General features: G+C 31.3%; 1 long non-coding RNA gene across 1 annotated transcript in view; it reads left to right on the top strand.

The window, feature by feature from the left end:
* Window positions 1–219: 219 nt before the first annotated feature.
* The window catches only part of LOC145934517 (uncharacterized), a 132,309-nt gene continuing 118,831 nt past the window's right edge, over window positions 220–13,697 (top strand). Inside the window, exons 1-3 of the long non-coding RNA XR_014425049.1 lie at window positions 220–746; window positions 2,708–2,930; window positions 3,034–3,073. This is a non-coding gene — a long non-coding RNA (uncharacterized LOC145934517). The remainder of the gene's footprint in view (window positions 747–2,707; window positions 2,931–3,033; window positions 3,074–13,697) is intronic.

Genomic DNA, 13,697 nt, shown 5'->3' with positions numbered 1-13,697 from the left:
TCTATTTTCGCGTAGAATTTTTAATATATTTATTAAATAATTTACAAATCATTTTAAAAAGTAAACGTAAAGATTCGATTTGCATATTGCGACATAATTGCGAAAAAAGAAAATATCTGCAATAGATAATTTCGCGATGACCTCTCTTCGAGGTCATATGCGATTCTTCTTCCATGTACAGCCTATATTCTCGTTGATACAGTACAGTGGTCTAGAACATACAGAGATGCGTACACATGCGTATACATATACGGTGCGTAGTTATACCGGGGACGTGTTTGCCCTGTCATAGTTCATGGACAGAGGTGCGACGAAACTGTTGGCATGTGATGCCGCGGATACGCTGGAAGCGCAGAGACGTGCTTCGAAGGGTTACCATCGCATAACGCTATCGCGAAATTTCGCCGTCGCGTCGATCCGTGCATCCGTATCGTTCGCGCGCCATTAATTTCATTCCCGCGTTCAAGGATATCCTATCGACGCCGACAATCACGTCGGCGATTTGCCACGTATCTCGCGAATATTACGTTATACGTACGGAGTGATGATAGGAGCGAGCACGCGTGCTCGACCGAATCCCATCGAAAACGCAATAGGCTCGTGAGGAATTGCAGTAAACGGACGGCAAAGCCTTTTGCTCGAACTTAACAAATGCTCCGAAACTGTAAATTTGTTATACACAATTATGAATAAGAAGTGAGTGTTAATGACAGTAGATTCGTATAAATTAAAAAAATATATATTACGTAAGTAAATCGCATTATTATTTTTGGAAATATAAATCGAGAAATAAACGAATAAAAATGCACGATTTATTATAATACATTTTTGTAGTTATGATAACGCGAAATATTTTTTTGAATCGCGTGAAAGTTTCATTCATTAATGTTTAAATAAGATTTGATCTTCAAAAGGAACGACTCGGATATATCTTGTAAATAGTAATAAATATTATTTTAAGTTTTATAAAACTCTAGTAAGATTAATTAACCGGTTAATCAACCGATTAAGTACTACTGCGATTTTTCAGTGGAATAAACTTTCATAAACATTTATAACGAGTTAGAGTACATAACTTGCAATATACCTTATTGCAATCTCTTTATTACTAAGTTCCTATGAAATCTTCTTTTCAGAAAAATATAAATCAAAAAATTTATCAATATTTTAGCGATTATATTTCTGTAAAAAATCGATATGTGTCGCTGTATCTTCCTTTTATCAAAACCGTTCGTTAAATACCTATCTTGTGATAAGTAAATGTGTAATAAATTCTTATTTATGATAAAAATGTTTATTTTACTAATTTGTATTATTTTTAAGTGTGAATATGATAAAAACTTATTATAAACTTTCAATTATATAATTGTTTAATAGATATATTATCCGTTGTTTTAATTGTTTTCTTTATAATTTTTGCACGTATAACCAACGACAACAAAATTACAAATTTAGAAGTACTAAATTAATTGACAGATAAAGCTAGTGATTAATTATACTTTATTTGAATAAATGGATTGATCGATCATTATTCAAAGCAATAAATAGATATTGAACGATCAGTGAATGGCGATAGATGCTTCAAATAGCGATTTTCGAAGTATGAATGCGAGAGATTCAGTAACAATTGATGAATACTAATTTCATGATTAATTATCTTATTAGAGAATCAAAATAATTCATAATTACTTCTAGTTGCAAATAACGTAAATCCATAAATAATGCGTTTATTTATGTAAAACACATACAAAGTAAGTCGAAAAAATCAAGATTGCTGAAATAAATATTTGTAGCAAAATATTATGTATCAAAATCATAAAACAACTTGATATAATATTAATCCGAATAAATATCCATTCTTAAAGAGACACGTTTAATCGATACTCGAATGTATCAAACTTTTCTCGAAAGTTTTGAAGTTTATTGCTTCTTTTCCATCTTGCTTATTGGCTTTTTCGCTGTGAGCAACTGTTACATAATTTTATTCTTGTCAAAAAATTAAAATTTACTTTGAAAATATCAGTTACTTTGATATGAATCGTTAATATAATGAGAATTAATTTGTTGAGCTTATTACAATTTTTTAAATTTTCCTAAGACCAAAATTTAAGTTTAATTTTCCGAAAAATAATTTTGTTTTAATTTTAATTTTTTACATTTTTTAAAAGATATGAAATATTATTTTTTTTCTTGAAAATAATTTTAATTTAATTTTTTCAATTTTTCTTTAAATGCATATAGATATATTCATATTATCAATATTTTAATTTTATTTTTAGTTTCTCAATAATTCTATTTGCTTTTTTAAAGATACTAGAACAACATAAGCGCGCGCTACGCACGCGCCATTCTTCGGTTTTATGTTAAAATAAATGATATTTAAAAAAAAATAATATAAAGTTTATTTAAGCTCGATTAATTTTTTTTGACAGAAACCAGCTGATAATTGTCAAAAATATTAATCGAATTTAAGGAATAATAATATATTATTTACAATATATTATTATTTTAATTTTTATAACATATTATTTTAAAAATTAATTAGCAAATTAACGCTTTAATCAGCTGATTTCTGTCAAAAAATATTAATAAAGCGAAAATTTGCTAATTAAATATTCTAGCTTACATACTTATATTTATATTGTGTATGTTATAATGCGAAATAATAAGATTATTCTAATATATGTATGTATTTTATTTGTTACAGGTAGCATTGCGATACACTGCGATTTACGCGTCGTGTCGGGAGTGCCGTGTAAAGTGTCGCGCGTCGGGAATGCCGTGTAAAGTTTCACGTGTCGGGAATGCCGTGTAAAGTATCGGGCAATCGTAATTATTCGTATTTTCGCGAGAGTCGTGAGTGCTACCATGGACTAAGAGAGGAGGAGGAGGCCCGGGAAGGCATCAGGCGACAGCGGGGTAACTGTGAGGTATGCAATATAAAAACATTTTTTCTAAATTACATTGTTTATGAGATATTCGACACACACATATGTATATACATTATACATAATTTGAATATTTTGTTTTCAGATGTGTGCTGTGTACTACAACTCCGCTATTGTACGCATCGGTGAGTCATAAATTGTTTATTTTATATTTCTATAGCGGTAATGGGGGTGTATGTAATATGTTGATAATATTAAAATAATAAAGTTATAAATATGTTATAATATCTTATCCGTGATTAATATTTTTTGACAAAAATCAGCTGATATTTGTCAAAAATATTAATTGAATTAAAAATATTATAACATCTCTTTCTAAAAAAAAGCATGTTAAGTCGATCCTTTCAAGTATTGTTGCATCTTTTCCACGATGCTGATTGACTGTTTTGATTCGCATTATGCGTTATATTCGTAGCATCGAAAGACTGTCATCGCGAAGGTTAGTAGTTTAACAGTTTGTTCAAAATAAAATTAAATAAAATTATATGTTTTAAATAATATATTATAATATTTTATTCGCGATTAATATTTTTTGACAGAAATCAGCTGATAACTGTCAAAAATATTAATCGAGTTTAAAGTATTATAACATATTATTTTAAACTAATATTATTATTTTATTTAATTTTATTTGGAACAAACTGTCAAACTGCTAACACTCGCGATGACAGCCTCTCGATGCTACGAATATAACGCACAACGCGAATCGTGACGGCCAATGAGCATCGCAGAAAAGCGACAACAATATAAACTTCGATTTATGCGAATATTGACTTTACATATCTTTTTTAGGAAAAGGATATGTACTTGTATATGTTAAATTAATTAAACAATATTCTTATGCTATGTGATAAATATAAATAGATTTAATAGCAACATACGTATATCTAAATTGAATATACTTATGCACAACAGTATGCACAATATCAATTATTTTTCACAAAGAGGGAGTATCAGAAAATAATATACACATAATAGCATGTACACTTAGCGGTATGTTTGTTATATATATAGTATACCGTTCATATTATGATACTTTAATGTATCGAACGTGTTACATCGTTTGTTCTACGCCGTGTAGAAGACGTGCCTTATCACCGTGATGCGCCACTGAGTCGAGCTTCTTACAGTTCGACCTCATCATCGAACTGACCCGGAAAATCTATACCACGCGCGATTGACTGAAAATACATGCAGTCCTCCAAGATGATATTATTGAAACTGTGCCTATTGAATCGAAAACGGCATATCTGAATCTTTCTTTACCGGGCAACGCGCTCCAATATATCCGGGACCGGCATGACGTTGTCGACGCCGATGTATCCTCGTAATCTCTCGATATATATCGTACCATATGTACCTACATATCACCGTACCGGATTCCCTTGCAAGACGCAAACCGTGAGGATTGCGATACGGTTTCAGGTTTAACAATTCCAAGCAGAACATCCTGATATCTTTCAAACAAATATGTCTTTTTTTGTTTCCTCATACTTGCGAATATGCAGGATTTCATATTTCATAAAAATGGACAGCTTATTGATCATGTGTATAATGTTAACAAAGTGTGTGTCTACAGGTATATAATATTACATAATTTAAGACCAGCGCAAGTGCGGCTAATTCGCCTCTTTATATGCAAGACATTTCGCGAACCGCGGAATAAGTTGAATCATTAACATTATGCGCCACGCAGAAAACGGCAAACACATTTTTTCTGATCAAACATCTTATCCGACCGCGTTCTGGTAAGAGAATATAATTAATATTAAAATTTCAAGCCATAAACCAATCAAGGTCCTAGTATCTGCATTAAAGAAATATGAGCTAGTTAATCGATTCTGGAACTTACGCTCAACGAAGGATATATATCGCTTATTTTAATAACTCTTTCAATCATCGACGTTATCATGGCTTTTCTTCGTTCTCGTTCACTTTTTTTCTTTTCTATCGATCACGAAGTTAATATGGCATTCCAGCCGCAGTTTCCGTCAAAGGGAACGGAAGGGAAAGAACGACAGACGATATTTGTGGCGCGAGTACGAGATTTAAAGGGATATCGCGCTCTACCTCTAAATAAAGTGACAGGTGCAACTATTGATGTGAATCAGCCACAATGGTCGCTCTACTCTGACGGTAGCTTTTTTCAATCAGTAATGTTCTTCGAGATATGTTACCTTTTGTCGAACATGATTGTACGTACGCTATAGCCAAACTGCAATCAAGCATATCTTTTGATAAAAAAAAAGCAGTATTATTCCATCATTTATTTGACATAAAAATCGACAAAGATATTTTATATGTTGAAAAGTAAATATATAACGTAGCATATATTTATACACTGAGAGAATTTTCTCTTAGAATTTACCCTGAAAATCATGGTAATCGTGGCACAATATCGTATGGAAAGAATTTTATGAGAATTTTTCTGATTAATATTTATCACAATAAAAATAATATCTATTTCAATAAAATATAAAATATGTTCGATTAATTTTATTAAAGTGCATAGTAAAATTAATCAAACATATTTTATATTTTATTGTAATAGATATTATTTTTATTGTGATAAATATATTAATCAGAGAAATTCTCATAAAATTCTTTCCATGATTACGATGATTTTCAGGGTAAATTCTAAGAGAAAATTCTCTCAGTGTATTGTTAAATTTTTTTAAAGATACTTAATATTGTGGCTTATTTTTCTCCAACGAGAAAAGGAGCACATATCAAGAGAGATATTTATTATTACTTATTTATGATACTACCTAAAAGTACTCGTGTAAAAGATTCCGTTATAAATTACCCGAAGATAAATAGTTCGCTCTCATTAAAAAGGAATATAGAGCACGAAACGCCACGGCCACACGTAGCACACTGAACAACAATGAAGAAAATCAATTCCCGACTAGATCTTTATCATCCTCCTTACCTCCGAGAGATCTCGAGAAATGCCGTCGGATCCGACATCGTATTTTTCAGCGCGTCAAAAACAGGCTGGCGCATTTATCCAGCGGGCAGTACGTGTTTGAAAAATTACAGTTACTGGAAAAATAAATAACCAACCCGCCACATCGCCGGCCCGCCTACAAACGTATATTTTATAGAAGGTCCATGCGCGATAGCTTCGTGATAGGGAAAGGATAGCTGGAAGGATGACAAGGTGGATTGTCCAGAGGAGTGAGAGAGAGTGAAAGGGAGTGGCATGTATGCGAAAATAATTGCGGGATGATAAAGCGTGGTCGGCACGAACGTGCAGCGCGATAGAGAGCAGTGTTAAAGGTGGAGCGAGAAAAAAGTACGTAAAAAGAAAAAAAAATCGAGAATATAGATTATATACTCGAGCGAGGAAAAGCGAGGTGGACAAAGAGAGGCCAGCAGAAGCGAATATATATAACATTGAATGACCGCAAAAGTCGTGTATAAACGCAAATGGTACTGACTCTGATGTGCTCATGGTTTCTACATTCGTTTCTGTCGTCCCTATTTCTGTTCTCCTTCCATTTTCCCAATTTCTCTCTTTCTCTCTCTTTTTTTTCTTTCACCTTGTTTATATCCCCATCAGTGACCGATTTCCATGTGTGGCACGATGCCTTTATTTTGTTCGGCAAAATCTTTCTATTTTCTCGACGATGAAAATTCCCGTATATCTTAACTCCGAGTGGACGCGGATACGCTTTTAAAAGGAATTGCGAAACGTAACTAAATCGAGTATCGTAAAACATTCCGGTTATATTGGTAGATAATACGTGAAGAAAAGCGGGAGAACACGACGCTCTCGAAGAATAACTGACTAGGTTTCCGCCTGAATCTTTTATACAGCCACGCGGATCTAGCTACTACTGGCCTTACTCTTTACCGGTAAAAGGATCCATTGTAAGATGAAGGGATAACAACGATCTCTCGGAGAAAAAAAAAAGAAAGCACAGTTTCGAATCTCGAGAGCATTCAAAAGCTCAATAAGCATTCACTTTCTGAGTTTTTACTTTGAATAATAAGATTCGTTTTTTTGTAGCAGAAATGGAGGAATTATTTTTATTTAGAAATTTTCTTGCCGCGCCAGATGATATCAAATATGTCGTTGATTCAATATTATGTATTCAGTTAAAAAAAAAAAAAAAAATGGGCACGACATTGTGATATTCGTCGCTTTTGGAAGAGACGAGAATGAAATTGCGGGCGTCGCACTAGAAGGATATCGATATAAGAGTAAAAAGTATCATTCAATATAGCCAAATTCAACGCAGATTTCAAAATAATATTTACACAGGCACTAATGCAGGAGTAACCATCGAAATACACACACACAAATACACACACACACACACACACACACATGCATACACACATATATATATGAAAAGTATTTCGCCTCTCTAATTCGAGTTTATATTGCAATCCAAAATATCAAAGAATCGCCACTTCCTGGTGGGAAAATTCAACATTTGCTAGTGATATAGTAACTAAAATACAGTAAATATTAATTAACATGCGATCTATAAAAATAACAATTCATATATTTATTAAATATACATTAATATACTATATAATATATTATATATATTATATATTATCTTTGCATATTTTATATATTTAATACAACAAATCGAAATTAAGTTTTAGCATTAAAAATACATTACAGAACAAATGTATTGATATTACATGAAATTTCGATGAATTTTAATTTAATAATTTATAAAATTTGAAACATTTTATATTGTTTAAATTTATACTTTATTTATCTTATTATAATTTATAATATGTTTTATATAACATTTGTTTAAATGTTATATGTAAATTTTATAATTTAAATAATTTTTTGTCAAAAATACTATTCTAAGTAATCTTATCCAATTTTTTTAAAAATCTTTCTCAATGTAGCTTTCAACTCTAATCTTATACTTATAATAAAACACGTTATCGCATGTAAACATGCAAACTTGCAGAAGTACTTACAAGTTTCAACTCTTGGCTTTATAAGTAATTAAGTCAATTCGTTGCTCCGTTATTCTTCTGAATTGTTATCGTCTACAGGAGATTTCAAAGAAGTGGCGATTTATCCGTTTTTCAAGTGCTATTTAACCTTCCAATTATCTCGAGTTTACGATCCCAATCTGCGATCAGAATTGGGAAGCTGAAGCCAGTGAGTACCGGTTTAAATTTCCAATTGAAAGTTCGTGCGATAATTCGTTTCGATTGCCCCGTAGAGGGAAGCGTAGGGGAAGCTGTGCCAACTGAGAGAGAACAGCTACTAATTTAACGTAGACGAGCTGTTTCCATTGGATTTTTGTGCGATCGCTGCTACTATGCGGTTATGCAAATGTGCGTCACGTGCGTCCACGCATGGATGTACGAGCGATAGGCGATAACAGCATCGTCGGTGATCAATAATTACACTCGCCTGAACTTAGGTAACAGTCTAATATCGGCGTAATATCCAATTTTCCATAATCAATTCTGGATCAACCTATATCGGTTCTGACGAACTTTGATACATCGAACCTCCTACTAAGAGCATTCACCTTGTTAAAAGCATATAACGAGGGACGCGTGACAACCAGTTATCGAGCAGATAAATACCGAGAGAAATTACCAGTATGTAACATAATATAAATAAAAAACTAACGCAAATATAAACAGATAAAACTTTTATAGATACAGGGATGTGCGCGATCAAATCTGGTATTATTCATTAAAATATATTTCTAGATGCAACAGAGAAGTCATATCTCAAAAAATAATTTTACAGAGATTGATGTAGATTAACTTCTTTTTAAACAGACTTTTGATTGATTCCATAGTGTGAAATCGTCGCTATTATTCTTTTACTCTCATTGCAAGATTCGCTGATTTGATTGCAATAGAACATGAGCAGAATCACAATCGGAAAAGACAAGCTCTCAACTATAATGTCGCTCGAACAAATCGAGCGAAATGAGCTGTGATGCGAAACGCAGTCGCGCGATGGAGTGGTTAACGATGCAATTTAGGCTGAGATCGATTTACACGGGTCAAGCAGCACCTGGGCATCTGACAGCAACATTAGTGCGGCGGCAGATTGCACGTCTTTCATCACGTCTGGTACGACGTGTATGCATCAAGAGTGTCTAAAGTTAATACACCTTCGTAACGTGGCTAATGACCGTAGAGCGCAAATTAATAGCCCCGTATTAAAGGGCAATAACGCATACCACTTGCATAATTTGCCTGTGAGAGGGACGGCGAATGCAACGCGGGAAGTTTTTGCCTAGGATATTCTTTGCGATATTGAATATGCAGGAAAAATTTAATTTTGCTCCGCGAATATATGAGTGCGTTGAATATATAACATATTTATATGAACATAATTTTGTTATTTATTTTGCAAACACATTTTCCTTGTTCTTTTTTGTATAGGACCGGTTGTTTAAGTTATATAAAATAGCAAAATCGATCAAGTATAAGAATTATTTCTTATCGCAGACTCAATAAAATTATAGAATGCAAGGCTAATGCAGGGTAAGATAAGCGCAAGTATATAAAACAGTAGATTTCTCTTGAAATCTTCCCTCAGGGACCATGAAAGAACAGAATTTCCGGGAGACTGTGCTTAATGGATGTATTGTCTTTTAACCTGAGATCTACTTAAACTAACTTGCCTATTAATTATAGTGCTTTGAAACACTGACTGTGTTTCTAAGAGCAATACACTCGAAACATTCAACACATTTAATATAGTCTATGTCTAATTTAATCTATAATAGCTTGTGTTCAGTAGCATTTAGAGTCACTCTAAATAAAAATTTATAAAATTTTTAGCATTAAATTTATAAAAATTTATAACGTATAAGAGATTATTTGAAAATTCGCGATTAATAAAAGTTATTCTCTGTAATTTTATATCGCATTCTAAATATTCCAGAAGATTATGCATGGAAAACGAACATTTTTATGAAACAATAGTAAATAATCGTGTTACGACAAATAAATAAATTCGCGTATCAATTCAAATCCTATAAACTTTTGTAGTGTAAAACACGTACAGTACATTTTAAATTAATATAGCAAATATATAAAAAAAAAATTAAATTTTTTTTATCTCTCTATATATAGTCAAACATATAAAATTTGAAATAAAAATTAAATAAATTAATAAATGAAACGTCATATAACTGTTGATTACGATAAAAATTCTTTTCATTTTAAATTAGAGAAAAGAGAAGTCATGTTCTATGAGCGAAAACAAAAAGAGTAAGAATAAAATATCACATTACTCTTTGTCTCCAACTTTTAGTAACGTTTACGGAACGTTCCAATAGTATTGATCTGGTGCAGCATTTCATCACGTGTAACTGTCTGAACGAGATCTACGGCTCTTCTTCAGAAGGCAGTTTTATGCGAATATATCTTTTGCGCCTCACGATCTCATTACAATAGAAAATATGATATTACTGGTAACTAGGAATACAGAATACATAAAGATGTGAACTGCAAAGAAAACAGTATTTTGATTGTAATTTTTATTATTCTCTGTCCCCATTACGCAAAATTATCTTATTAAAAATTAAAACTTATATATGCATATGTAAATACAATTTAATATAAATGTGTGTCAAATGTTGATGATAAAAAATTAATATTAGAAATATATCATGAATATATAATATATATAAAATAATATTGTATGCATGATAATATAATATAGTTCTGATGATTTGTTTTAAATTTAGATAAAATTTATAAACACACAAATTGATTTTAATAATTGATATCTTATAAAATATTTGTATATTTAAAATATATAATGACTACGTATATTATTGATTCAATTTAATAATATATTCCCACAGAAAAATCAAAAATTATTTTTATTAAAATAATATTCTATAATTCAAAATTACATGATAATAAAAAAATTTTTTGCTTTTAAAGATGAAACTTTTTCTTATATATTTATATATAACTATAATTGTTTAAAAAACTGATAAAAAAGAAAAATATTGTAGAACAAATTGCGACGCTGCGAGAACTTGGCATTTCAGTTTTTCTGAAACTTTTTTTGCGGCCAAAAGTATTTGTTTAAATTATGAAGAACTATAATATTATTGAAAATACAGTTCGAATTTCTAATTAATCGTAAGTTTCCATAAAATAATACATCAGCTTTATACACACGATGATAGATATGGTCTATATCTGAGGCTTTTTTTCCCTCGCCAAATGGTGTCAAATTTTTTAAAGCGTTCCCAAATAACCCTGCGTTTGCGTACGTGGAAGTTGAAGGATGACAAGGTTTAACTGAGCTCGTCGGCTTTTATCGAATTTTCTTACTTCATATCCTTTGGTAAATTTACTCGCGAATCCGACTATTATAATTCTTCACGGCCAGCGTGGAGTACTTTCAAAAAATCAACTTATGCCCTGGGAGCTTGAGGGAGAAATATTCGCGCGCAGATGAATCAGAGGTCAAACATTTAAATAGTTGAGTCGCGCTTTGCTCGGACAAAGAGTATTGTCCTGCTTCAACTTTTGTCGCGAACGCACTTATCTAATTGTATGAGCAATACACGCGTACGTGACAGCACGCGATGGTTTCACGTCGGTGTAGATATTCAAATCACAGCTTGTTAATTCGCACACCTTCATTTGCACAGTGGAGAACGAGAAAGCGAAATGTGTACGTATCACGCGCGACAGTACATAGCTTGATAAATTAACAATAGTCCACAGTGCAAGCGCATATCCCGCTTGGGCATTGCATCTCGATTCCCTTCGCGAATAATACTTCGCATTCGATATAGGTACACTGCGAGAAATAAATCTATAATTATTCATAATTTTCTGTATCGAGAAAATACGTATTGTGAGAAACAAAATATTCAAATAACAAAACCAATTATTTTAATAGTGTTTTAAAGGTATATATATGTATAAACATATTAAAGATATTTATTAACTATCGCCAAAAATATTGGAAAAAAATTAATAATAACCTAAAGTAAAATAAAAGTTAAAATAGATAAAAATAGACTTGAAGAAAATAAACGTATTATCTATGAAATTCACATAAATATTTATATGTAAATAAAGTCGCACAATCAAGATTTTTTCTCATCGAATAAATGGGACAATTTCTTTAATAATAGAAAAGTAGTTTTATTTTTATAGAAGTAAATGATGTGAAAAGAAAAATATATTTAATATTCATCAAAAAATTACATATTGAAAAACACAAAGTTATTAATTATTATATTATTAAAAACAATCGTGTTATATTTTTTATTTAACTGAAGATTTTAATTCTTTTATTCTGTATTACTTTTTTCCATGTATTTTCAGCAAATTTAAATTATAATATTAATTATTATAATAATTATTATTAAATTATCATGTTAATTATTGTAATCTATATATATCCATCAAAGAGGCGATTACGTGAAATCGTACAATCACATTAAGATTGCAATATTTACTTGAAAGTCAACTACATGAGATTTTCAAGCAACTTTTGTCATACTTTTTTCCCGAGATCACCTATCTTTTCCATGCTAGCGAATTGACCCAAGTCCGTTGCATTATTCACGATATTGGATGGAAACGACAAGGGGGCAATACATACTGTCCCGTATCTATTCATCGTAGGAAATCTTTCGGAAAGAAATTTTAGTGCTTAGAGAGAAAGTTTTGTACCGCCTTTTTCGCGATTTGCAGATGCACGCTGTTTTAAAACACATCAAAATGTCCATATTATGACGCGAGATGAACTTTAATCGCGCACAACTTTGATTTTTAATCCGCAGATATCGACACATGAGTCGCTTTGTGTTGATTGATGAATGTTTTATGAAAGGCAAGAGAAAGCCACAGCTTTACGCATCTGGTTAGTTTACGCGATGCACAAAAAGTAATAACATCGTTTGATGTTCGTTTAGCGAACTCTCTTGATTTTACATGTGGACGCGATAAAAATGTGCTAAAAATAAAACTATTGTAATACGAAAGCAATATAGAAATATAATGCTAAAAACATTTGATCAATCGTGCTAATACAAATGTAATTTATATTTAATGTATAAATTAAATTAATAAATTATAAATATATGCTAAGAAAAATAATAATGTAAACATAAAAGATATGTTTAATATGCGCATTTTTCGTAAAAAAATTATTTATTTTAAATTATATAATAAAATATTTAACAAAACATTTTTTAATTTTTAAGCATAATGAAAAAAAAATTGTTATTTCAAAGTTATTAGCTAATTTATTACAAATTCTCATGTACTCGCATGTCTTGTACTCAGCTTCTAGATTTTATCCTGATACTTAATTGTTTTGTTATTATTGGTTTTGTATAAATGTCTCTTGTTACACTTTAAAATGTACAATAGAAACATAAATTTACAACTTTTATAAAAATATTTATGAAAGCAAGTAATTATGAGAACAAAGAGATAGACGGTAAAAGTAAAAGAAAGTTTTATAAAAGATATACATTTCTTTCGATATAATATTACACCTAAACGATTATTAAATTCATTTTTTTCTCCCGTGTCGTCAATATATCGTTTATCGCGACTAAATCGCATTATAGATGTCTGTCGCGAAGCTGTCGCAACGTTGTAAATCGTTGACGTCGACCATCAAAACAGCGTGCCTCGAATCTTGCGTCGGACTTGGCCGGCAATTCATGTTAGAAGTCTTAACGAGGGCCCATAAAAACGCGCTCAGTGAATGTCAATCCTGCAGTCTCCGCCATCTCCTACGTT

The sequence above is a fragment of the Prenolepis imparis genome, unplaced genomic scaffold, assembly GCF_030444845.1.
Source record: "Prenolepis imparis isolate NDT839.2.m4 unplaced genomic scaffold, iyPreImpa1.0 SCAF_3, whole genome shotgun sequence".
NCBI lineage: Eukaryota > Metazoa > Arthropoda > Insecta > Hymenoptera > Formicidae > Prenolepis > Prenolepis imparis.
The sequence above is the reverse complement of the archived record's forward strand: the minus strand, read 5'-3'. Positions and strand labels throughout refer to the sequence as shown.